Source organism: Carica papaya, chromosome 2, assembly GCF_054855325.1.
Source record: "Carica papaya isolate Zhongbai chromosome 2, ASM5485532v1, whole genome shotgun sequence".
NCBI lineage: Eukaryota > Viridiplantae > Streptophyta > Magnoliopsida > Brassicales > Caricaceae > Carica > Carica papaya.
Window position 1 is genome coordinate 11,498,121 of NC_142310.1, and position 11,189 is coordinate 11,509,309.

Consider the following 11,189-nt stretch of genomic DNA (forward strand, 5'->3'; position numbering starts at 1 on the left):
TACTTCTCATCAATTTTCAATTATTTGATGCACTTCTCATCAAAACTCTTTGGAACACTTATCTTCAAATTTTAAAAAAGAATTTTGTCTTCTTCAATAATATTTATTTACTCATTCTTCAATTTACAATTTTTTTTGTATCTGCCTAAATCTTTTATAAGAAAAACATTGTGATTTACCTTTATACTAACAATCTTTTTCATCATGATTGTTTTTCTTGCATACTCCGCATGATGAAAATTTTCTTTATTTTGATGCTGATGAAGACTTGTTTAACATCATAGCGATAAAAACTCACTCAATTATTTTTCATCTCTCATTGCTCTTCTCTTCTCTATGGCTTGCAAAACATTAATTAATACTGCAACTGTAATTTTTGAGAGATTCTTAAAATTTTCAAGTGATAAAATTTTTAACTCCAACTCTTTTGGTAAACTCACAAGAATTTTTTCAACAATTTTACTATTGAAAAACTCTTCACGAAATAATTTAATTTTGTTAACAATTGTTATGAGTTTGTTAACATACTCCTTGATTCCTTCTGATTCCTTCATCTTTTGAATTTCAAATTCTCTCTTAAGATTCAAAATTTGCATAAATCTGGTTTGGTCATTGTCTGAATACTCAGTTTTAAGTAAATTCCATATTTCTTTTAGAGTTTTACAAGTTATGATGCTAATAAAAATCACTTCAGAAACTGAAGAGTACAAGCAAGTTTTTGCTTTGTATTTCTTGAATTTTTCTTCACTATAAATATTTAGTTGAGCTGCAGTTGAATGAGATGATAATGATCGGAGTTTACCATCATTTTTAACCACATCCCACAAATGGAAAGATTGTAAATATGCTTGCATTTTCATAACCCATAATTGATAATTTTCTCATATAAAAATGGGAGGTGAAACCAAAGAAAAAGTATTTGAGACCATATTTAATGTATGAAACTCTCTTATTTTCTCTATATATTTTTTTCTCACACATCCATGACTATCAAAATTCTCACACCACTTGTTGAGATTTTTTTTAAGGATGAAAAAAACTTAAATTTTCATTAATTTCACTCATACTAAAATTGTAGCGCCCGGAAAGGGGCCGAAAAAAAAAAAAAAAAAAAGCCATGTCGGCAGCCACGTCAGCAGGCCCGGCCAACCGGGACCTGCCACGTGGCAAGACCACGTCGTTCCAAAAAGGGCCACGTTGGCGATCCGCGTAGGCGCGATCGGACGGCCCAGATCAAGCGTGCGATCGGACGGTCCAGATTTAATCAAAAACGGACGACCCAGATTAAAACAAAATGGACGGCTGAGATCAAAAGGCAAAGGGTTATAAATAGAACCCCCACACCAGACCACAAACCCTAGCCGCCTGCCGCTCGCCAGAGAAGACGAACCAGAAGCCGGCCGCTGCCACCCGCCGCCGCACCGGAGGAATTTCCGACCGCCGATCAAGGTAAATTTCGTACCCCCGACTCGTTTTTCCACGCTGATTCCTCCTGTGGCCAAATCGGAGCCAAAATCCTGGCCAAACGGCCGGAATACACGGCCGAAGCCCAGTGGCGCCGCCGCGCCCCTTCTCAATTTTTGCCTCCGATGAGGCCCTTCCCGGCCTCCGTTTGATGCAATTTTTATATCACCGTGATCACCATTCTTTTCTCTACAGGTTGACCGGAGCCGAATCACCAAAACACGAACCTCGCCGGAGAGCCGCCGCACCCGAGAGCGCCGCCGCTGGTAAGCTCCGTTTTTCCGTGATTTTTGGCCCCCCGAGGGCCCTAGGGTTGTTTTCTCGCAGGGACCGATGCGAGTGTGGCCGAATTCGGCCGAAAACGGCCAACCCGAGGCAAACCGCCGCCGCAAGCGGCGGCGCCGTCGCCGGAGCACGGCGGAGCCGCCGTGCCGGAGTTGCGATATTGGCCAAAAAGGGGCCCTGAGCCTAATTTGAGATTTTTTGGAACACGTGCAGGTACCGTTAGTGTGTTTCAGTTCCCCGGAAAAAATTCAGGGAAAAATTAGGGACGGCCTGTAGGCGCACTGTGAATCGTATTCGGATCCCGAAAACAAGTAAGGACCCCTCACCCTATTTCCTATCACGGTATTAAAGTTCAAAATGATAAAACGGTATCTCTTGAATTAACGCATGTGTGAAATTGCTTAAGATTGCTAATGGAGCCCGAGTCTAGTGTGATTGATGATTTACTGTTATTTGGCATGTTTTACAGCTTTAAATGCATTATGAGGTTTGATGTGTTCATTTTATAGTTTCGAGTGCATATATTACTGTTATATTAATTATGGGTTGAAAGACTGAAGAACTGATACTGTATGTTGTCTGTTTGGCATGAATTACGATTTGCTTGTTTAAATATGAATTGATGATGCTTATCGAGGAAAAGGAAAATGAAAGATTGTATAGACTGATAATTGTATGATGGGGTCAGCCTGACTAGATATCCTGGGAGATGGTGGACGGACCGGTTCCGTAGGGAACCCTACTGGGATTGTGGTCTCACATGCCGGACGGGGTATGGAGATCTTATGGTTTTGGCGCCCATACCGGACGGGGTATGGGGACGGCCCGTTTCACCCTCATACCGGACGGGGTATTGAGGTTTATGGTTTTGGCGCCCATACCGGACGGGGTATGGGGACGGCCCTGGAAACTGATTATGAATATTAAAGGTTAACGGGTAGCGGGACCCCTATGGACCCCCATGGATACTAGTAGGCTGGTAAATGAGAAAATGATATGTGGTATAATGATTGAATTACAAAAGGCGTAATAAGTGCTATGTTTTACAGCTTATGTTATTACATGATTGTGATAATGTTATTGTTTTCTTATATTGTTTCATGAATTCTACCGAGGTAAGTGGATGGTAAAGGTTTTATCATGAATAAAAGGATTTGTTGTAAATCATGCTCCATTGGTCTTTTGTGTTTTTCTACCCACCTTTACCTCCGTGACGGTGAGATATCGTGATGTTCTTACTGGGCTAGTGTAGCTCACTCCTTATTTAACCATTTCAGATCAGGAAGACATGGTTCCCGAGCCCGTTCTGCAGGAGGACGACGAAGGGGATGCCTAGAGATTCTGTAGTCATACTCATAGTTTTATTTTCGAGTTTCTCTTTTAGTTAGTTTAATCTTTTATATTTTAAGTACGTTTTTTGTTTTCGTGTAAGGGATGTTAACTGAAATTTTGATCTCGCTTCCGCATTTTATGTGTTTAAATACTCATTTCATTTTCACATTTCTGGGGTCGTTACAAAAATTAACAACTTCAAATATTTTTAAATAAATTTATATCAAACTCAAATTTTCTAAAAGTAATTCACCACTATTTAAGAGATAAATATAAATCAAATCTCTTAAAAGATAAACTCCACTAATAACATAATTCTTAAAATAAAAATGTTTTAAATCTAAATAAAGATAAACTCTATTTAAATTCAAACTAATAAATAAAATAAATTATAATTTCTATATTAATTTTCAACACTAGCAAAAATTAAAGCCAATATCCTGAAAACAGATCTGGAAATTATGACAGAGGAGGTAGAGCCTTCAAGGGCAGAGGAAGCAACAAATGAAATGGAGATAATAGACCTATATGTCAGGTTTGTGGTAAATTGGACATACTGCTGCTGTTTGTTATTACAGGTTTGATAAAAGCTATATGGGAACACTTTCGGACTCCAGCAATAAAAATCAGCATCAACACTCAGTTTATCTGTCTACAACTGATAATATTTCATATTAGACCTGGTTTATAGATAGTGGAGGAAGTTGTCACGTAACAAATAATGCAAATAATATGCAACACAAATAGGAATATCGTGGTAAAGAAACTTCGAATGTTGGAAATGGTGAGAAACTCAATATTTGTCACATTGGTTTAGTTAAGCTGCCTGTTAATAAAGAAAAATATTTGCTGTTAAAAGAAACTTTACATGTTCTTGAAATAGAGAAAAATTTGATTAATGTTTCAAACCTTGTTGCCTCAAATAATGTTGATATTGAATTTAATGCTCTTGGTTGTTTTGTTAAGGACAAAGCGTCGGGCAAAATTCTACTGCAAGGGAAGCCCATATTAGATTGAACAAAATCAGCAGCCAAAAGTAAATCTTGAACATCACCAAAATTTGACTCTAGATTATCTAATGAATCTGAAAATGCTAAGTTATGTGAGATGTGGCATAGACATTTAGGACATCCCTCATTTAGAACTTTAACCAAAGTTCTCAATACTTGTAATCAAAAACTTTCCATCAATGAAAATGATCTTTTTTGTGAAGCATGTCAATTTAGCAAGTCTCATTCTCTTCCTTTTGCATCATCATCATCTCATGCTAGTCAACCCCTTGAACTAATTTATACAGATATATGGGGTTCTCATCCTATTATTTCAACATGTGGTTTCAAATATTATGTGTTGTTTCTAGATGATTATAGCAGACACACTTGGTTATTTCCCTTACGATCAAAATCAGATGTTATGCAGACCTTCATTAATTTCAAAAATTTAATGGAGAACCAATTTGATAAGAAAATCAAGTGTCTTCAATCAAATATGCGGGGAGAATACCTAGGTCTTACAAGCTTTCTGCAAAAACATAGTACAAAAGTACAATACTCTTGCCCACATACCTCAGCTCAAAATGGAAGAGCTGAAAGGAAACATAGGCACCTAGTTGAAACAGGACTTACCTTGTTAGCTCAATTGAAAGTTCCTTTAAAATACTGGTCTAAAGCCTTCTCAACAACAACCTTTTTGATTAACACATTACCAACACCAATTCTAGAAGATAAATGTCCAATTGAAAAACTATTTCACAAAAAACCAAATTACAAGTCTCTCAAAAATTTTTGGTTGTGCCTGTTACCCTTGTCTTAAACCCTATCAATCTCAAAAGTTTCAGTTTCACTATGTGAAGTGGGTTTTCTTAGGTTATAGCAATTCTCACAAAGGATACAAGTGTCTTATCTCTTATGGAAGGTTATATATTTATAGACATCTTGTCTTTAATGAAAAAGACTTTTCGTTTTATTACAATTTTCCAAATACCAAGGCACCTGAAATTCAAACAATGGTTACTGCACCTAATTGGTTCAACACTACTCCTCAAGTCTCAAATAAAACACAAATCACAGGTTCAACTGATACACACCTTCCAGGTACTTCCCATGTAGCAGAACCAACCCATGGTGCTGAGTCTGAAACATTGCAATATGAGAATCGTGAGAGGAGGTTAGCAATTGAAGGGGGATTTGATCCTCAATATTCAGACTTTGGAGAAGAACTGAATTATGCAGATGGTCAGTTACAACAGCATGAGCCTGAATCACAACAAGAGCTGCAGCAAGAAGGACAACATGGTCATAATATGACAACTAGATCCAAAGCTGGAATATAAAAGCCTAAACAATTTTCTGACTTTCAAGTATATCTAGCAAACTGCTCACTACCAACAGAACCAACTACAGTTAGTGAAGCACTAAAATCAAGTTATTGAAAAAGCGTCATGGAGGAAGAACTGGAAGCCTTGAAGAGGAATAACACTTGGTGCTTGGTTCCCTATACATCATCAATGAACGTAGTTGGTTGCAAGTGGATGTTTAGAGTCAAAAGGAATGTGGATGGTAGCTTTCAGAGGTGTAAAGCAAGGCTAATGGCAAAGGGTTTTCATCGGAATGCAGGAATTGACTATGGAGAGACTTTCAGTCCTATTGTTAAAGCTTCAACAATTAGAATTATTCTCACTATTGCTGTCACTAAAAACTGGGTTATTAAGCAGCTTGACATAAATAATGCCTTTTAAATGGAGATCTACAAGAATCTGTTTATATGCAGCAACCAGAAGGCTTTGAAGACATAACCAAACCAAGTTATGTTTGTAAACTCAACGAAGCATTATATGGCTTAAAACAAGCACCCGGAGCCTGGTTTGAAAAGCTAAGGAAGACACTGCTTGACTGGGGTTTCAGAAACTCTAAGTGTGACTCCTCTCTTTTCATCATGAAGAGCAATGGTAAAATCATGTTTGTGCTTATATATATTGATGACTTGATATTGACAGGTAATGATACAAACCTGTTAAAAGGATTTGTGCAAGAATTGGACAAGAAATTTAACTTGAAAGATCTGGGTTCACTGTATCTATTTCTTGGTATTGAGGCAACCAGAGATGAAACAGGAATCTTTCTGACACAAACCCAATACATAGAAGATCTGCTTAGAAAAACAAGCATGGAGAACTCAAAATCATGTTCAACACCAACGGCTCTCAATGTTGCTCAAGCAACTCGAGAACGTGAACCTTTCAAAAGTCCTACAACCTACAGAAGAATTATAGGTGCACTGCAATACATAACGCATACCAGACCTGACCTTGCCTACATTATAAACAAGCTGATCCAGTTCCTAAAGCAACCAATAATAAAGCATATGCAAGCAGTAAAGAGGATACTGAGATATCTAGAAGGCACAAAGAATTTTGGCCTACATATTCAACCATGTAGTAGTTATACACTCACTGGTTATTCTGATGCAGATTGGGCATGTAATAGAGATGACAGAAAATTAACTGCTCACTATTGTGTTTATTTTACTTAAAAAAGCATAGTGTTATTCAAGATCAAGCACGGAATCTGAGTACAGGGCATTGGCACATATGCCATGTGAGATTGTTTGGTTAGAGTCTCTACTCAAAGAGTTGTTCATTCCCCTTTCAGAAGTCCCTATAACTTGGTGTGATAACTTGAGTGCAAGTCAATTGGCAAATAATTCAGTCTTTCATGCGAGGATCAAACGCATAGAAGTAGACATTCATTTCATCTGAGATAAGGTCCTTGATAGAAAAATTGAGGTGAGATATGTACCATCACAAGATCAAATAACAAATTGTCTTACCAAAGCTCAAGGAGGAATACAATTCTACAACTCAAGAAACAAACTTGGAGTAGTTGAGAGAACTCTACGACTACCAAGTTTGAAGGGGGATGTCAAGGAACATGTAACAAACAGCCAACAGGAACACCATTAGCAGTGCATCTACAATTTGTACTGCACAGCCTGCAACCTGTACTGCACAATAAGAATTTGTTGTAACAAACTTCGTCCTTCCTGGAAAGCTGTAAATCACTCATTTGACCACTTGTACAGTTTTGATTCACTACAAAATTCTATAAATTGAATTCCTCTCATCTTAGCACATTAAGCTAAGAATTGTCTAGCATATTTCTTTCATTTTTCTTTCTCCCTGCATTTCAACCACCTCCCGTCAATATCTTCTTCAACTTTCCCCTTAGTCTTCTCTCTCCATCCCCTACATCATCACTCACCGCTCGACGTTACATTATCTACCAGTTGTTTCCCAAACTCAATCGCAACATTGAACTGTGCGAATTTACGGTGCCAAGAATCTTGTTTTTGGCATGTCGTATGGTTGACCATGGATGCACGAGGTTCCGCTTTTCGGTTGACGCAGAAGTGGTGTGGTTTGATATAATCCGCGACACCGCTAAGAGACATATGATTGAGGAGCTTCGTGAAAAGGTTTACGGGTTATTGGATAGCTTGGAAGATGAAGATGAAGATGAAGATGAAGATGAAACGGGGAACAGTGCGATCTGTCTGTAAGAGATGAAGTTGGGAGGGAAGAAGGTAACTGAGATGGCTTGCAGACAGTGTTTCCATGAAGGATGTGTAATGCAGTGGTTGAAAAACAAGAACTTGTCCTCATTGTAGACGAGTTGTGGATGTTGCATCTGAGTAGTTAATTTTTCTAAATTTATAAATTGATAATTGTTTCTTTTTCTTTTAGGTGATTTAAACCCTTAATTTCTTAGGAGGCTTTTTAAGTGTGTCCAGATTATTTATTCATGAAAAATTTGTTCTTTTGTAAAATATATATATATATATATATTATTTTTGTAGCGCTCGTAAAGGGGCTGAAAAAAAAAAAAAAAAGCCACGTCGGCAGCCACATCAGCAGGTTCGGTCAGCAGTCCCGGCCAACCGAAACCTGCCACGTGGCAAAACTACGTCGTTCTAAAAAGGGCCACGTTGGCGATCCGCGTGGGCGCGATCGGACGGCCCAGATCAAGCGTGCGATCGGACGGCCCAGATTTAAACGCACGGACGGCCCAGATTTAATCAAAAACGGACGGCCCAGATTAAAACAAAATGGACGGTTGAGATCAAAAGGCAAAGGGTTATAAATAGAACCCCCACAGCAGACCACAAACCCTAGCCGCCTGCCGCTCGCCGGAGAAGACGAACCAGAAGCCGGCCGCCGCACCGGAGGAATTTTCGACCGCCGATCGAGGTAAATTTCGTACCCCCGACTCGTTTTTCCACGCTGATTCCTCCTGTGGCCAAATCGGAGCCAAAATCCTGGCCAAACGGCCGGAATACACGGCCGAAGCCCAGCGGCGCCGCCGCGCCCCTTCTCGGTTTTTGCCTCCAATGAGGCCCTTCCCGGCCTCCGTTTGATGCAATTTTTATATCACCGTGATCACCATTCTTTTCTCTACAGGTTGACAGGAGCCGAATCACCAAAACACGAACCTCGCCGGAGAGCCGCCGCACTCGAGAGCGCCGCCGCCGGTAAGCTCCGTTTTTTCGTGATTTTTTGGCCCCCCGAGGGCCCTAGGGTTGTTTTCTCGCAGGGACCGATGTGAGTGTGGCCGAATTCGGCCGAAAACGGCCGAAAACAGCCAACCCGAGGCAAATCGCCGCCGCCGGAGCACGGCGGAGCCGCCGTGCCGGAGTTGCGATTTGGGCCGAAAGGGGCCCTGTGCCTAATTTGGGATTTTTTGGAACACGTGCAGGTACCAGTAGTGCGTTTCAGTTCCCCGAGAAAAATTCAGGGAAAATTAGGGACAGCCTGCAAGCGCACTGTGAAGCCGTGTTCGGACCCCGAAACGAGTAAGGACCCCTCACCTTATTTCCTATAACGGTATTAAAGTTCAATAAATGATAAAACGGTATTTCATGAATCAACGAATGTGTGAAATTGCTTAAGGTCGCTAATGGAGCCCGAGTCTAGTGTGTTTGTCGGTTAACTGTTATTTGACATGTTTTACAGTTTTGAATGCAGCATGAGGTTTGATGTTTTCATTTTATAGTTTCGTGTGCATATTTTACTGTTTTACTGATTATGGATTGAATGACTAGGATATTGATGTTGTATGTTGTCTGTTTGGCATAAATTACCGTTTGCTTGTTTGTATGTGGATTGATAATGCTGACTGAGGGAAAAAGAGAATGAAAGATTATGTAAATGGGTAATTGTATAATGTGGTCAGCCTGATTAGATATCCTGGGAGATGGTGGACGGACCGGGTCCGTAGGGAACCCTACCGGGATTGTGGTCTCTCATACCGGACGGGGTATGGAGACCTTATGTGTTTTGGCGCCCATACCGGACGGGGTATGGGGACGGCCCGTTTCACCCTCATACCGGACGGGGTATTGAGGTTTATAGTTTTGGCGCCCATACCGGACGGGGTATGGGGACGGCCGTGGAATCCGATTACAAGTGTTAAGGGTTAACGGGTAGCGGGACCTCTATGGATCCCCATGGATACTAGTAGGCTGGTAAATGGGGAAAAGATATGTTGTATAATGATTGAATTACAAAAGGCGTGATAAGTGTTATGTTTTACAGTTTATATGATTCCATGATTATGATAATGTTATTGCTTTCGTATATTATTTTATAAATTCCACCGAGATAAGTGGATGGTAAAGGTTTTATTATTAATAAAAGGATTTGTTGTAAATTATGCTCCATTGGTCTTTTTGTGTTTTCTACCCATCTTTACCTCCGTGACGGTGAGATATCGTGATGTCTTTACTGGGCTAGTGTAGCTCATTCCTTATTTAATCATTTCAGATCAAGAGGACATCGTTCCCGAGCCGGTTCCGCAGGAGGACGACGAAGGGGACGCCTAAAGACTCCCTAGTCACATTCGTAGTTTTTTTTTTCTACTTTCAAGTTTCTCCTTTAGGTAGTTTAATCTTTTATATTTTGTGAGCACGTTTTTGGTTTTAGTGTAAGGGATGTTATTCAAATTTTGACTTCGCTTCCGCATTTGATATTTTTAATATACATTACATTATGAATTTCCGGGGCTCCTACAATTCTAATTTTGGTTATAATAAATTAATTTACAAAAAATAAATGAATTTTTTTGTTCTTCTCTTAATTTTAACTTTGTCAAAATAAAACATTAGTTGTAGAAATATTATTATTATTATTATTATTATTATTATTTGAAGTGGTTTTGCTCGCCGTTGTTTACTCTCTGAGAAGCTCGAAAGTGGTTTCTGTAGGCGGCTACATATTTGTCGACGTTATGAAAAAATGGGCCGAATGTCTTGGCAAGAGTCGCCATCTCTAATGCTTCCCGAATATCGCCCTCCAGGAACTTTCTCCTCCGCCATCTCCAGCAGAACCTCTGTCATTCTCTTCCTGTGTTTCTCCTCTTGATTCTTCCTTTTTTTTATTTCTCGTCATCTTCCTCAGTTTTCTGAATCTTGGAACTTATTTCTCTACTGGATACTTTTTAATATGAGTTAGCTGTATGCCTCTTCTCGCTTCTTAGATCGACATTCAAGAGAATAGCTAAAATCCATCGATTGCACTACAGCACTCTCCCACAGCTTCTTCCTCTTGCACCAGACTTGACACTTCCAAACCCGATGCTGCTCCGTCACTCTCACTAGCTTCTTTCTCATGTTCCATTTTTTTTATTAAAAAAAAAAAAAAATATTATTGACCAATTTTATGATTATAATAATTGATCAACTTGTTTTTCAAGTTTGATTGAAGTTAAAATTTGAAGTTGTATTACGTGAGAAATACAAGTCAACCAGTATATTTAAAGGAGTGTCTTAACGTAAAAGAAAATGCCATGGAAAATATGAGGAATCGGAATAGAGTTTTGTTCCATTCCATAGCATTGGCTAAATCTTTGTCATTACTTTTTCCAATAGAGAATGTTAGTGCTTTCGATTTTGAGAAAATAATTTTTATATTTATATTTTACATGACAACTGTTTTTTTTTTTTAAAAAAAAAAATTTATTAGAGAGTACAAATACAAATTATTATATATTTAAATATATATATATATATATATATTTTAAAAAAATCAACATACATAAATATATAAAAAAATATTT

General features: G+C 38.9%; 2 long non-coding RNA genes across 2 annotated transcripts; one reads left to right on the forward strand and one right to left on the reverse strand.

The window, feature by feature from the left end:
- Positions 1–3,512: 3,512 nt before the first annotated feature.
- LOC148268757 (uncharacterized) lies at positions 3,513–7,242 on the reverse strand. Its single transcript, XR_015816986.1, has 3 exons — positions 5,168–7,242; positions 3,991–4,071; positions 3,513–3,907 (listed from the first exon to the last, which is right to left on the reverse strand). It is a non-coding gene; the product is annotated as an uncharacterized LOC148268757 (long non-coding RNA).
- A 945-nt stretch (positions 7,243–8,187) lies between these two features.
- On the forward strand, positions 8,188–10,128 carry LOC148268758 (uncharacterized). The gene is made up of 4 exons (XR_015816987.1): positions 8,188–8,326; positions 8,537–8,607; positions 8,832–8,928; positions 9,899–10,128. It is a non-coding gene; the product is annotated as an uncharacterized LOC148268758 (long non-coding RNA).
- The last annotated feature ends 1,061 nt before the right edge of the window (positions 10,129–11,189 follow it).